At 38.5% G+C, this 16,975-nt stretch overlaps 1 long non-coding RNA gene across 1 annotated transcript; it reads left to right on the forward strand.

Annotated features, from left to right (window-relative positions):
- The first annotated feature begins 7,691 nt into the window (after positions 1-7,691).
- On the forward strand, positions 7,692-11,115 carry LOC125553125 (uncharacterized). Its single transcript, XR_007303917.2, has 2 exons — positions 7,692-8,039; positions 8,857-11,115. It is a non-coding gene; the product is annotated as an uncharacterized LOC125553125 (long non-coding RNA).
- Positions 11,116-16,975: the final 5,860 nt, after the last annotated feature.

The raw sequence follows: 16,975 nt of genomic DNA on the forward strand, positions 1-16,975 counted from the left end.
ACGCGACGCCAATTGGGTGGCGGTCCCCAAATTCAGATCTGGATTCCCGATGCGGCTCACCTCCTGGCAAGAGAGGGGCCTGACCTGGGGTCCCTCGGACGAGCTGACTGGGCTCCAGACGTGTGTCCAGAACATGATGGATAGGAAGATCAAACTCGTCAACGTGGTCCAGGTCATGCTCATTCGTCGGGTCCTTCCGTGCCAATGCCGGACTTGCTATCTGTGGGAGTACGATCCAGCCAAGTGATGACCCTTTCGATAAGTAAGAGTGTCGAACCCAACGAGAAGCAGAAGGAAATGATAAGCGGTTTCCAGCAAGGTATTCTCTGCAAGTACTAAAATAAGTGGTAACAGATAGTTTTGTGATAAGATAATTTGTAACGAGCAACAAGTAACAAAAGTAAATAAAGTGCAGCAAGTGGCCCAATCCTTTTTGTAGCAAAGGACAAGCCTGGACAAACTCTTATATGATGTAAAGCGCTCCCGAGGACATATGGGAATATCGTCAAGCTAGTTTTCATCACGCTCATATGATTCGCGTTCGGTACTTTGATAATTTGGTATGTGGGTGGACCGGTGCTTGGGTGCTGCCCTTACTTGGTCAAGCATCCCACTTATGATTAACCTCTATTGCAAGCATCCGCAAATATAACAAAAGTATTAAGGTAAACCTAACCATAGCATGAAACATATGGATCCAAATCAGCCCCTTACGAAACAACGCATAAACTAGGGTTTAAGCTTCTGTCACTCTAGCAACCCATCATCTACTTATTACTTCCCAATGCCTTTCTCTAGGCCCAAATAATGGTGAAGTGTCATGTAGTCGACGTTCACATAACACCACTAGAGGAGAGACAATATACATCTCATCAAAATATCGAACGAATACCAAATTCATATGACTACTAATAGCAGGACTTCTTCCATGTCCTCAGGAACAAAAGTAACTACTCACAAAGCATAAACATGTTCATAATCAGAGGGATATTAATGTGCATATAAGATCTGAACATATGATCTTCCACCAATTAAACCAACTAGCATCAACTACAAGGAGTAATTAACACTACTAGCAACCTACTAGCACCAATCCCAGACTTGGAGACAAGAATTGGATACAAGAGATGAACTAGGGTTTTGAGATGAGATGGTGCTGATGAAGATGTTGATGGAGATCACCCTCTCCCGATGAGAGGAGCGTTGGTTATGACGATGGCGATGATTTTCCCCTCCGGGAGGGAAGTTTCCCCAGCAGAACAGCCCCACCAGAACCCTAGATTGGCTCCGCCAAGGTTCCGCCTCGTGGCGGCGGAGTTTCGTCCGAGAAGATGGCTTATGACTATTTTCCCATCGAAAGAGCCAATATAGCAGAAGATGGTCACCGGAGGGCCACCAGGGGGCCCACGAGGTAGGGGGGCGCGCCCAGGGGGTAGGGCGCGCCCCCCACCCTCGTGGGCAGGGTGTGGCCCCCTGGTGAAGTTCTTGCACTCAATGTTTTTATATATTTGGAAAATATCATCCGTGAAGTTTCGGGACTTTTGGATCTGTGCAGAATAGGTCTCTAATATTTGCTCCTTTTCCAGCCAGAATCCTAGCTGCCGGCATTCTCCCTCTTTATGTAAACCTTATAAAATAAGAGAGAATAGGCATAAGTATTGTGACATAATGTGTAATAACAGCCCATAATGCAATAAATATTGATATAAAAGCATGATGCAAAATGGACGTATCAACTCCCCCAAGCTTAGACCTCGCTTGTCCTCAAGCGAAAAGCCGAAATCGAAAAATATGTCCACATGTTTAGAGATGAAGGTGTCCATAAAAATAAAATACGGACATGAGGGCATCATGATCATTCTTAGAACAGCAACTTATATAATTCTTGTCATATGATTTCTTATGCTAGAGTAATAATTCAATCACAATATCAAGTATGAATCGTAAACTTCGTTGAAAATTAACAAACTATAATCTCAGTCATTGAAGCAATTGCAATTTATCATAACATAGGAAAGAGTCAATGTATAAGAGCTTTTCATCAAGTCCACATACTCAACTATCATATAATTTTTCACAATTGCTGACACTCACACAATACTTACGGGTATGGAGTTTTAATCGGACACAGAGAAAGATAGGGGCTTATAGTTTTGCCTCCCAACGTTTTACCTCAAGGGTAATGTCAACAGTAATAGTTCATGAAAACTCACATCCAATTAGCCATATATACCAAGATATTTCCAACATATTGTGCTTGCCAAAGGATAAAATGTAAAAAGGAAGGGTGAAGATCACCATGACTCTTATGCAATGTAGGAGATAAAAGTAAAAGATAGGCCCTTCGCAGAGGGAAGTAGAGGTTGTCATGCGCTTTTATGGTTGGATGCACAAAATCCTGATGCAAAAGAACGTCACTTTATATTGCCACTTGTGATATGGACCTTTATTATGCAGTCTGTCGCTTTTATTATTTGCATATCACACGATCGTATAAAGCTTATTTCTTCCACACCAATCAATCATACATATTTAGAGAACAATTTTTATTGCTTGCACCGATGACAACTTACTTGATGGATCTTACTCAATCCATAGGTAGGTATGGTGGACTCTCATGGCAAAACTGGTTTAAGGGTATTTGAAAGCACAAGTAGTATTTCTACTTGGTGCAATGAATTTGGCTAGCATGAGGGCGAAAGGCAAGATCAACATGTTGAAGGATCCAAGACAATATAATTTGTCTCAGATGTAAGAAAACATAACCCATTGCGTTGTCTTCCTTGTCCAATGTCAACTCTTTAGCATGTCATATTTTAATAAGTGCCCACAATCATAAAAGATGGCCAAGATAATATATTTATATGTGAAGACCTCTCTTTGTTTATTACTTCCTATTAACTAGCGGTGTGACCCGCGCATTTGCGCGGCTAGATTTGTATGTTGTTATTTATGTTTTCGTAGTTATTAGATTTTTAATACCTTTGGCAAACATGTAGCGACCAAACCTCAAACGGTCCAATCTCTGTGCTCCAGTGTCATCCCTGGATCAGTAATGCTGACACCACACAGTACTTGAAGGATTTATAACAGAGTAGCAATCACACACTTATTACATCGAGTGTCTCAAAAGAGAACTTATTACAATAAATATGGCTTAAGGCCATCTAATAACGATAACAGCAGAAGGCTTGGAAGATAAGTGAGTCCATCAACTCCAACGGCATCACTGAGTATAGAACCACGACCTAAAAGCACCTTACTCGTCGTATGAAAAGTTTGCAACATGAACGTTGCAGCCCGAAACGGGTCAGCACATGGAATATACTGGCAATGTAACACATAGAGAGCAATGAAGGAATAAGACTAAACTACATGCATATTTGGCTGGTGGAAAGCTCTATGGTTACAGTTTTGCGTAAAGCTAATTTTTCCCTACTGCAAAGGAATAAATTTTATTTAACTATCATGGTGGTTGTTAAACATTGAGAGTGTAGACACCCTCTTAATCCCAATTAAACATCAACCTTAAAACTCAATAAATTAATTAGAGTAACATGATGAGATTCACATGATAATCCAAGTACTAGATACTCAAGATGTCCATAACCGGGGACACGGCTAACCATGTTTAGTTTATACACTCTGTAGAGGTTTGCGCACTTTTCCCCACAAGACTCGATCTCCTCCGTTGGGATTCTCGCACTACATGGTGTTTGAGAAACGGATGACCGAGACATAGTCTTTCAGAAGCGCTAGCACCTTACGATCAGGTAGAACGTTACACCTACTTTCCCCTACATCTGCTAGTCTACCACTGTAAGAGTTCGCACAACTTAATCAACTATGCTAGAGCCCATAGTAGTTTGTGGCTGCACACGGAAGTTTCTAGTATGAACAATCTCATGATCCCTTTGAGCCTGGGTGGCGGTCCAAAAGAAAAACAGGCAATCGCTGGAATACCCAGGTACCTCAATCCACCCAGATGTGTATTTAAGTTGCCACCTTAGATAAACCATTAATTTATCAAACTCACATCTGTCATGAATTTCACTCACCCAATCCACGTCTACTAGTATAGCATGGCATAATAAGCAAACGTAGAAGTAACTCCCAAAGGTTTGATAATAAAACATGTGATAGGTACTACCTCATCTACTTCCCAAACCCATAATTTAATTAGATCCTAATCATGCAATGTGTGAGGATTGATCTAATGCAATAAAAACTGGGTAGTAGGAGGTATGATCAAAGTGTTACTTGCCTTACTGATGATCCGCAAAACCTAGCGATTCGAAGTAGCAAGCGGCGCACTCCGGGTACTATATCGTAAACAAACAAGCGTATAATAAGTACTCAACTAATGCACATGTAAAACTCAAATAAGAGATCTAACCAGAAAGTTCAACTTAAGAACTCCGGTTGGCAAAAAGAATCAAATCGAATGAAGCAACGAAAGACAAAGGGCAAAAGAAACAAGCTTCGTTTACTATTCTGGATCTAGGTCAAATTTTACAGAGGCAAAAACTTGTTTGAGTTGGTTAAATGAAAAGAGGGTTTCGAGATGAAACTCCAGGCGCTTGAATCGCCTGATTCCGATAAACGAGCGAAAAGTTATACTAGAACGAAAATCAGATCAGAAATCGTGATCAGAAAATCGCGGATTTAATTCAAGAAAAAGAAAAATGACAAACAGATTAACGAACCAACGTTCGTTATCTAGATCTAAACGATGAACGCGTTTGTTAAAACGAACGAACAAGCGAACGCTCGCTAATTAACTAAACCGAGAAAAGAAAAACTAATCTATCTAAAAAAACAAATCTAAAAAAACCGGTGAAAACCAACAGTTTTCTAAAAAAAAGACCGGCGGCGGGTCAACCTCGTCGGCGGCGAGCTCCGGCGGCGGCGGCGGCTAGGGCGAGCGGCGCGGGGCTAAGGTTGGGGCGGCGACGACTAGGGTTGGGGCGGTGGCGGCTATGGGCTGGGGCGGCCCGGGCGGCGCTATATAAAGCCCCCGGCCAGGCGGAGTCCTGGCCGGACACGGCCCAAGGTCGGTTCGGATTTTTTTTTATAATTACGCCCAGAGAAAAAAAACAAAAGGAATACTAAACGGACTCCAAAAATTTCAAAATAAATTTTCCCCGGCTTCTAAAATCAAGCCGCACAGGATGAACATTTATTTGGGGCCTAAATGCAATTTTGAAAAATGCGCATTTTTCTAAATTCAAATAAAATAGCAAAAAAATCCAAAATAAAATCTTATTTGATTTTTTTATTAAATCCTCAGTATTTCTTTATTTTGGGAAAGTCATTTTATTCCCTCTCTCATATTTTGATAATAGAAATAACTGAAGATAAAATAAATAAAATCAAATGATCCTATTTTCAAAATTTGAGAAAACTCAAATATGAAAATAACGAAATCCCCAACTCTCTCCGAGGGTCCCTGAGTTGCGTAGAATTTCTAGGATCAACCAAAATGCAATAAAATATGATATGCAATGATGATCTATTGTACAATATTCTAAATTGAAAATTTGGGATGTTACAAAACATTTACAATTTGAGAGAAAATGGTTTTTCCCTTGAAAACTTGCATCATACAAATTATAGTAAGTTCTGAATTGTGCTACATTAGGATTGATTATCGCTAAATATATTAGAATGATTGAGAAAGCATGTATATGTTGTGAAAAGTTGCAAGAATGCCATGGAAGCCAAATTCCAAGAAATCATGCTAAGGATGAACCTTGTTCTTAAATGGTCAATTGTTCCGATTCTGGTGCTATCTGATTCAATGGTAGCACTGTGTTCTATATTGGACATCACGCTTCTCAAGTCAGAGTTTAGTAATTTAGTCAAGGAGATTAAGAATTTTATAGCGGATAGGGAGATTAACCCTCTTAAGATTTTAAGAGATAAAAACGGGTGCTTAAAAAAGGATGAAAAATAGGGTCCACACACTGTCTGGCCAATTATGCTCGCACGGTCCGTAGCACGGCTTATTGGATGCAGTGTCGACTAGGTTATATCTCTGAGCTTATATTGACTGAATGTAATGCTGGTAACATTCAATAGAACCACCTGATTACCCACAAAAAAAAGTATGTATATGTTGTAAAAAATGGTCTAACTTCGGTAAAATCCTTTCATTAGCCGTATTAGTTTGTTTGTAAGGATTATGAGATACTAATATAAAGGACGGTAATGTGGTAATTAACTTACCTCATTATATGGATACTCTTGAAGTGTCTCCTTAGCCGATCATTTTTATGTCCCTTCCAATGATTTTAATAATACATGTCTAGCAAATTTATATTTTGGTTTTGTACTTTCTAGATTTAATCATAGTATGAATTAACCAAAAACATGTATCTAGAACTTATAGATGAAATACCCATCATACTGAACACTGCAATATTCGGTTAGGATACATATGTTCTTCCATATTAATTCATGTGCATATGACGGGGTATAGTATACTTTCTTAGTGCAATAACTTTGTTTTTCTTTTCTTCATGACACTTCTAGAATACTATGAGCTATCGTGATGTTGAGAAAAAACTACATTTTTTCTCACGGGCTAGAAAGAGTTGCATTTTGTAGTCTTCTAGATTTAATCAGCCCACGTCGCTATATTACATAATCAAATAATTGTCTATACCTTATAACTGAAATAGTGACGGAATTTGCACTGATATATCCGTCTCATTATTCATTTGCTTTTAAAATTAATCCATGTGCACGTATTTTTTTAATTCATGTGCATATGATCGATCATGGTGAGAAGTTTATGCATAGGAAATGTATTATCTATATAGAAGTTTGTTTGCTTTAACTAAGTACTCCCTCAGTATAGAAATATAAGAGTGTTTAGATCATTACTTTAGTGATCTATATTTGGGTTTGCTTGCATGACATGTTCTTTTTTCTATTTTTATCTTTTGTAGGTTTAAATGCGTGGCCCGGGTAGTATGGTTGTCTGCTGTACAGACTCCTCGATTTGTAGGATGTTTTTCTTAACATTTTGGAGGATTAGTATTTTGGAGGATTAGTTCGTTTAAGGATTTTTCGCTGTACAAATTTACTTTTCATGGGACTCAAATATCTTAGAAAGAATATTTTCTTTTGTTGTGGTGAAATCAAATAAAATTAGATACAAATTTTAATCACAAAGAATTTGAGGTAATATGGCATGCCACAATTCTGTGCATGTTGTTTTCTATAATTTATAAAAGTGTGTCATTATAATTTTATTACTCTTGAGAGTCAAAATACCATAATCATTTCTATATAGACTCAACTCAGTCTGAGTAATATGCAAAGAAAAAGGAAACTCTACCGACCGAATGTTCTCTCGGGATCTTTCGGCGCCACGTAATGTCCACTGCTCGATTCTGAGAGCGGCAGAAAACCTACACGCCAAATGAAAACGGCCTGCAATGCACTTGAGGTATCGCGGTAAACTTAGTCGGGCTTATCAGATCCCAAATAGAAAACTCAATTTGACCTCATGAAAATTGCATTCATACTGTGCTATTTTCGCATGGATGTTTTTTTTCTAAATGCCAAGGGCATGATTCTCATACACCTATTTACTATTGACACCCAATCCGATTTGTATGAGGAAAAACCATCATTTTTTTAAACGAGACTACCCTTCATTAGCACGTACGTGTAGACACGGATTTTTTTCAGAATTGTGTAGAGATGGATATGCGGTGCCCCCGAGCCAGACTCAACGTGCTACCCTTCCCAGCCAAAAAAAAAAAGAAAATCCAAATTCTTGTTCTCCTCCCGTTCCTTTTTCACTGTTCCTTGCCTGATCCATAGATTCATCCACATTTGTTGCTAGATCCTGCCAAGGGAAGAGGACAGGGTGAGAAGGGGGATTTGCGGCGGAGTGCGGTGGCTGCATGCTCTCGGCGACGGCAGGTCCTGCAGCTCGACCACACGTGCCTGCTGCTCGCCGCCGCCGTCAGTTGGATGGCCGTGGAGTTCGGCCCCTTTGAACCTGAGCGGTTCCTCTCCTCCAGGTAATCTCTCCTCTTCCCATTCCTTCTCCTCCCTTCCCAGATGCTTGGCCTTCTAGGCTCCAGCAATGATGCGGATTTGGGTTTTTTTATGGAGATTTTCTATGGCTATGAGAAATTTGTTCGTCCATGTGAAAGCGAGTGGCAGCACCAAATCCATCCACTGGCCTGCTCGTGCATCACTAAAGCTGGGAAGGAGATGCTCTTGAGGCCAGATCGGACCGAGGCTGGGGCACGCGTTCTAGCCTTAGATTTTGCGCCCCTAGCAGCGAGGTCGTGAGGCAAAGTGGTCGCATTGGAGGTCAATGGAGAATATGATAAATCCGTTTTGCTGAGTGGTGATGCTCTCCTGTTTGTGCCACTGGGCCGAGAGCTGTGCCGTCGGGTTTGATAGCCATGTTCTTCATAGTGTTCCTCGTCGTCTATGGCAGAGTAGTAGGGATGGGTATGACTGCCTTACTATTCTCCCAACATCCTTTGCATTCTTCTTTTTCTGCGCACAGTATATATGTACTTTATAAAAAGCTTGTTTGCTTAGTTGATCCGTTAAATTTATTCAGAGATAAGGTTGAGTTACTTAGTTCTTCTATTTTATTATAATTCAGACAATAAGCTCGTACATTCTGACTATTTCTAGGATATAAATTGTAGAATTATTTATCCTGCCATTGATGTGCCTTGCGTTGCTTTAGGGAATTGAGCTTATACTATTTTTAGTTAACATTCTGCCGAACTTTGGTTACTGTCTCTTCAACACATCCATATTAATTATATGAAGTTTCTTATAGCAAAAAGTGTTCAATATTACATTGTCTTGTAGAGAGTCCACGGGTGGAGGCATGTTGTGGGCTTGCTACTTCTGTCAGCTTCCACCTATGTAATGTGCTACAACTTTGCATCATTACTACTTGCTGCACACCGGCTGATTCGTCACAGGTATGCTTCCTCCCTGTAGTTTGATAAAAAGGTGTATTCTTTCTATTTGTTGTTACCATATAGTATTAGCAAGTTATATTATTGATATGTGTTTTTAAGACAAAAGAAAAAGGCTTGCATTTATTAACTGAATTTGGTCCATATGTGTTAATTGATATGCAATAGAGTTTTCGCATGTGTTGTAGGTGATGCATATAACACTGGAGCTTTTTTCATTGTTCTCCTCAACTGAAAAGGCTAGACAGAAGAGCCGTTACCAAGAACATAAAACTCACTAAAGTGCATGTTTGAATTTAGTAGATCTTCCATAGTAACCATGAATGTAATTAGAAAATGCATGCAGGGATTAAATACGCAAATTGTACATTGACGACCTATGGAAAATATCTGAACCCGAATGGATGAACTGATGATTTAGAACAACTCTTACTAACCTTTCAAATTTCAGAATTTACGGGAATCACTTGTCGCATATGTCATCTTCTACAAAAATACTCTGCCGACAACAAAATAGCTATTGTTACTTTAGGACTACAAAATAATCTATTAGACTCATTTTACAGCGATAAGAAATATCATATAGCATGTTGTACATGAAAAAAATTGTGCAATAGAATTGTAGCGTTGCCTTTCACTTATATTAGACACTCAAAAACTATAGTTATTGTCATAGAAACATAGACTGATTGGAACATATCTAGTAGAATATAGCCTTCAGGTGCAGAACTGAAACAACATGCAACAGTACGATTGTCTCTGACCACCCAGATAAATGTATAATAGTCCTTCCATAGTAACCATGAATGTAATTAGAATTATTTAAAAAAATGAATGTAATTAGAAAATGCATGCAGGGATCAAATATGCAAATTGTACATTGGTAACCTATGGAAAATATCTTAACTCAAATGGGTGAATTGATTACTGAGATCAACTCTTACTAACCATTCAAATTTCAGAATTAATGGAAATCACTTGAATTTATAAGGATTCACACACATATCATCTTCTAGGAAAAATCTGCACACAATACAATACTATTGTTACTTAATGACTACAAAAATAATCTATTATGCTCATTTTTCAACAATAAGAGTTGCATATAGCATCTTGTATATCATAAAAATTCTGCAAACAATAGTAGCTGTTGTTACTAACACATTGTATAATATGTAATCTGTTATATCCTGAATTCAGGACCTTTACGCATTAGTCCTAAGGATAGCAGTTAGCTTGTATACATAAATTTACCCTTTTTCAAACTGTAAATCTAATATGCACAATGATCTGAAAAAAATACCATTGGATTTGGATATACATGTCTTTATACATTTTGTCAAACACTTGGCAAACATGTCCAAATTCTAACTAACTGTTAGACAGAGGAGGGCTAGGAGTTGATTAAATCTAGAAAGAGGATAGGGCCATGTTTCAAACAATTCTGTTATTACGCCAAGTAATACCTGCATCTAGGGTCGATTTGGTTCTCTTTATGCCACTTGTAAGTCACATCCTTGGTGGTCATCTTACTATGCTTGTAGACCATGCTGATCTATCCTCTTGCAGACAGTCCTACATGCCTTGATCGACTTGTATATGACACAACTCCAAGATAGCACGATAGCATTCTTCTTGCTTTGCGACATGATTCTTGTCAAGTGTTTCCTATGGACAGGAACATGATGATGAGACGCGACTGGTTGCTGCTCGGGAGGCGGAATCTTCAACACCTAACCGATTGAGGAGAAGATCTTGTGGAGAGTGGACACAGAAGGCATGGCTTCGAGGTTTCAGTGGCGCTGTAGGATGTGAGCTGCAGCCACACATGATAGGATGAATAGTGCGGCCTTAGAGTAGACCATCAGAAACCCTAGAACTGGGCTGCTCGAGAGGCATAGTTTTGGGGTTTCGGTGGATCTATAGGAGGTGAGCTGCAGTTGCACAGGAGGAATAGCTCGGCCCTAGGGCAGACCATCAGAAACCCTAAAACCTGGACTGCTCTAGAGGCATATGGCTTTGAGGTTTCGGTAGAGCTGTAGGACGTGAATCAGAATCAGCTTCTAGAGCGTACATCTCTTTTGTATGCAACGTGTCAGGATTTTTTTTTACCATATTGATGCCCGTACGTGAACCTTTTTTTGAAGTGGCATGTACGTCAACCTAACTCTTCCTACCTTTTTTTACGTGCTGACGCTTCCTTGCCTAGTCGTTTTTTATGCGCTGACGCTTCCTTGCCTAGTCTAATTACATTGGATGGGATGTGTATGTGACAACGTGATAGTCCGATATGTTGGTACATACACATTAATAAAACCTTTAAATCTCAGCCATTATTATTTTGATCGGACGATGTAAATAATATTAACATATGTGGACGAACCTAATGGCTTGTTTGCCTTCTGTATTATGTATATAATAGATAGATTGCAACGATGACCAAAACTATGTTTGTCAACTCTTAACAACTTTTTCATCATACTTTTTCTATGTGAGCTCATTACTCTCCATAAGAGTCACATGATCTCTTTGTTTTTTTTATTCACTTGGGATCATGGCAAAAATAATCAAGTCCTTGACTCAACACTATTCTTTATTATATAGCTCAAAGACTCGATTACATAGAAGGATAATAAAGCAAAACTCATAACTAGATCATACTAAGAACTGTTATTCTACTAGATCAAGATATTACCAAAAGGATCGAACTAAGAAAAACGGTAAAGATAAAAGTGATGGTGATACGATACCGGGGCACTCCCCCAAGCTTGGCAGTTGCCAAGTGGAGTGCTCATACCAGATACTCAATTCTTCTTTGTTGGTGTGTTGGTGGAGACGGTGGTGATTTTGTTGATGGCGTAGGCTTCTTTCTTAATTTGCGTTTGAGGACAGAATTTTGATCCCTCAGGTCCTCGATCTCCTGTTCCAGGCTCAGTATCTTTTTGCATAGTTCCTGCTTGTTTTCCTACAAGAGGCGAAAAGAGATAAATTCGATCTTAAGTTTCTTTACTCTATCAGGAGGCTTGACTTTTTGAACTCCACATGCATGTCCCCAGGTTGAGGTAGTGGGACTTCATCTTCATCTGAGCTCGTCTCCTCCTTTCCCTTGGGTTCATGGTCTTTTTGTTCTTCCGTGGTCCAACCATAATGCTCCACATCCCCATAGACCTTAGGATCTGCAAGGTAATCAGCCACATAGCTTTCTCCTTCCGAATCCTGGGACGACATGTTGCTCTGTCTGTAGCAGGACAACTCAAAATAAAGACAAGAGATTTTTGCGTGATACGGGAGTCAAAACCCCTGGGAGGTTATATAATGAATTTTTACCAACCAAAATACGTGTCCTGTAAGAAAACGGAATTCGGAGAGCACACGAGGTGCCCACGAGGTAGGGGGCGCGCCCTCCACCCTCATGGGGCCCTCGTGTCCTTTCCGGACTGTTGCTTATTTTTCTATTTTTCTAAATATTCCAAAACGGAGAAATATTGCCTTAAAAACTGTTTTGGAGTCGGTTTACTTACCGTACCACATACCTATTCCTTTTCGGAGTCTGAAACGTTCCGGAAAGTGTCCTTTATGTACTCCTCCGGGGTTACGGTTTCAATAACATTGGTTTCAACATTTATGGGATTACCTGAGATATAGTGTTTGATTCTTTGACCGTTCACCACCTTTGGATTTGTGCCTTTGAAGTTGTTGATTTTTATGGCACCGGAACGGTAGACCTCCTCGATAACGTAAGGACCCTCTCATTTAGAGAGAAGTTTTCCTGGAAAAAAATCTTAAACGAGAATTGTATAGCAATACATAATCACCTACGTTAAACTGACGCTTTTGTATCCTTTTGTCATGCCATCTTTTAACTTTTTCTTTAAACAACTTGGCCTTTTTGTAGGCTTGGGTTCTTCATTCATCAAGTGAGCTAATATCAAATAACCTCTTCTCACCGGCAAGTTTAAAATCATAATTAAGTTCTTTAATAGCCCAATAAGCCTTCTGTTCTAGTTCGAGAGGTAAGTGACATGATTTTCCATAGACCATTTTATACGGAGACATCCCCATAGGATTTTTATATGCAGTTCTATAGGCCCATAATGCATCATCTAGTTTCTTCGACCAATTCTTCCTGGACCTATTAACAGTCTTTTGCAAAATTAATTTGAGTCCTCTATTGCTCAATTTCTACTTGACCACTAGACTGAGGGTGATAAGGAGATGCAATTCTATGATTAACATCATATTTAGCAAGCATTTTACGGAAAGCACCATGAATAAAATGTGAGCCACCATCAGTCATTAAATATCTAGGGACTCCAAACCTTGGAAAAACAACTTCTTTAAGCATTTTAATAGAAGTGTTATGATCAGCACTACTAGTTGGAATAGCTTCTACCCACTTAGTAACGTAATCAACAGCAACTAAAATATGTGTATAACCATTAGAGGAAGGAAAAGGTCCCATATAGTCAAAGCCCCAAACGTCAAATGGTTCAATAACAAGTGAATAATTCATAGGCATTTCTTGACGTCTACTAATATTACCAATTCTTTGACATTCATCACAAGATAAAACAAACTTACGGGCATCCTTGAAGAGAGTAGGCCAATAAAAACCAGATTGCAGTACCTTATGTGCAGTCCTATCTCCAGCATGGTGTCCTCCATAAGCTTCAGAGTGACACTTGCGTAGGATCTGTTCCTGTTCATGCTCAGGTACACAACGTCTAATAACACCATCTACTCCTTCTTTATAAAGATGTGGGTCATCCCAAAAGTAATGCCTCAAATCATAGAAGAACTTTTTCTTTTGCTGGTATGTGAAACTAGGTGGTATAAACTTAGCAACAATGTAATTAGCATAATCAGCATACCATGGAGCAGTATGAGAAGTATTTATGACATTTAATTGCTCATCAGGAAAGCTATCATCAATAGGTAGTGGGTCATCAAGCATATTTTCTAACCTAGACAAGTTGTCTGCAACGGGGTTCTCAGCTCCTTTTCTATCAACAATATGTAAATAAAATTCTTGTAGCAAGAGAACCCATCTAATAAGTCTAGGTTTAGCATCTTTCTTTTCCATAAGATATTTAATAGCAGCATGATCAATGTGAATAGTTACTTTAGAATCAACAATAGAAGGTCTAAACTTATCACAGGCAAATACAACTGCTGAGAATTCTTTCTCGGTAGTAGCATAATTTCTTTGAGCATTGTCTAGAGTTTTACTAGCATATTGAATAACATTTAGTTTCTTTCAACTCTTTGTCCTAGAACAGCACCTACAACATAATCACTAGCATCGCACATAATTTCAAAGGGTAAATTCCAATCAGGTGGCTGAACAATAGGTGCAGAGATCAATGCTTTCTTAAGTATTTCAAATGCTTCTACACAATCATCATCAAAGAAAAATGGTATATCTTTTTTGTAATAAATTAGTCAGAGGCCAAGAGATTTTTGAGAAGTCCTTGATGAACCTCCTATAAAAACCGGCATGACCAAGGAAACTTCTTATACCTTTGATGTCCTTGGGACATGGCATCTTTTCAATAGCATCAACCTTGGATTTATCAACTTCAATACCTCTTTCAGAAACTTAATGCCCCAAGACAATACCTTCATTAACCATAAAGTGGCACTTTTCCCAATTCAAGACAAGATTAGTTTCTTAACATCTCTGCAAAACTCGATCAAGGTTGCTCAAGCAATCATCAAAAGAAGATCCATAGACGGAAAAGTCGTCCATGAAAACCTCACAAATCTGTTCACAAAAGTCAGAGAATATAGCCATGATGCATCTTTGAAAGGTAGCAGGTGCATTACATAAACCAAAAGGCATACGTCTATAAGCAAAAGTACCAAAAGGGCATGTAAAAGTAGTCTTTGATTGACCTTTGGCTAACACAGGTATTTGAGAGAAACCAGAATAACCATCTAGAAAGCAAAAATGTGTATGTTTGGATAATCTTTCTAGCATTTGATCGATAAAAGGTAAGAGGTAATGATCTTTTTTAGTAGCGTTATTTAATTTGCGAAAATCAATTACCATCCTATAACCAGTAATAATTCTTTGAGGAATCAATTCATCTTTATCATTAGGAACAATAGTAATACCTTCCTTCTTAGGGACACAATGGACAGGACTTACCCACTTACTATCAGCAACGGGATAAATTATACCTGCCTCAAGGAGCTTTAGTATCTCCTTTCTTACCACTTCTTTCATTTTAGGATTCAGACGGCGTTGATGATCACGAACTGGTTTAGCATCTTCTTCCAAATTAATTTTATGTTGACATAGAGTGGGACTAATGCCCTTAAGATCATTAAGAGTATACCCAATAGCAGCACGGTGCTTCTTCAGAGTTTTTAATAATCTCTCTTCTTCATGTCCTGAAAGGTTAGCACTAATAATAACAGGGTATATCTTTTTCTCATCAAGATAAGCATATTTAAGAGTATCAGGTAACGGTTTAAGCTCAAACACGGGATCACCCTTGGGTAGAGGAGGATCCCCTAGGATTTCAACAGGTAAATTGTTTTTCAGAATAGGTTCCTGCTTAAGAATACTTCATCTAATTCCCTTATTTCATTCATAAACATATCATTTTCATGGTCTAGCAAATATTGTTCTAAAGGATCACTAGGAGGTACGGCAATAGAAGCAAGACCAATAATTTCATCCTTACTAGGTAATTCTTCTTCACAGTGTTGTCCACTAAATTTAGAAAAATTAAATTCATGAGTCATATCATCTAAATCGACAGTAACAACATCCCTTTTTGCAATCTATGGTAGCATTAACAGTATTTAAGAAGGGTCTACCAAATATAATGGGACAAAAACTATCTTGTGGGGAACCAAGAACAAGAAAATCAGCAGGATATTTAGTTTTCCCACACAAGACTTCAACATCTCTAACAATTCCCATTGGTGAAATAGTATCTCTATTAGCAAGTTTAATTGTGACATCAATATCTTCCAACTCAGCGTGTGCAATGTCATGCATAATTTCTTTGTATAAGTCAATAGGTATTGCACTAGCACTAGCACCCATATCACACAAGCCATGATAACAATGATCTCCTATTTTAACAGAAATAACAGGCATGCCTACCACAGGTCTAGGTTTATCTGTATCATGGGGTTTAGCAATTCTAGCAGTTTCATTACAGAAATAAATAACATGCCCATCTATATTATCAGACAAGAGATCTTTAACAATAGCAATATTAGGTTCAACTTTAACTTGCTCAGGAGGTGTATATGTTTTAATATTGCTTTTATGGACCACAGTTGAAGCTTTAGCATGAACCTTTATCCTAACAGGGAAAGGTGGTTTCTCAACATAAGAAGTAGAAACAATAGGATCATTATAAATAATAGTCTTTTCTTCAACTTTAATAGGTGCAACTACTTTTACTTCTATGAGAGGATGATATTTAAACCACCTCTCCTTGGGGAGATCAACATAACCATGAAAAGATTCACAGAAAGAAGCTACTATCTCATAGTCAAGTCCATATTTAGTGCTAAATTTACGAAAAATATCGGTATCCATAAAAGATTTAACACAGTCAAAACTAGGTGTCATACCTGACTCCTTACCATTGTCGAGGTCCCAATCTTCGGAGTTGCGTTTAATTCTTTCCAATAAATCCCATTTGGATTCAATAGTATTCATCATAAAAGAGCCAGCACAAGAAGTATCAAGCATGGTGCGATTGTTACCAGAAAGCCGAGCATAAAATTTTTGAATAATCATTTCTCTTGAGAGCTCATGATTGGGGCATGAATATAACATTGATTTAAACCTCCCCCAAGCTTGAGCGATGCTTCTGAAGGAAATATGCCCTAGAGGCAATAATAAAGTTATTATTTATTTCCTTATATCATGATAAATGTTTATTATTCATGCTAGAATTGTATTAATCGGAAACATAATACATATGTGAATACATAGACAAACAGAGTGTCACTAGTATGCCTCTATTTGACTAGCT

The sequence above is a fragment of the Triticum urartu genome, chromosome 7A, assembly GCF_056163025.1.
Source record: "Triticum urartu cultivar PI428250 chromosome 7A, HENAU_Tu73, whole genome shotgun sequence".
Classification (NCBI taxonomy): Eukaryota; Viridiplantae; Streptophyta; class Magnoliopsida; order Poales; family Poaceae; genus Triticum; species Triticum urartu.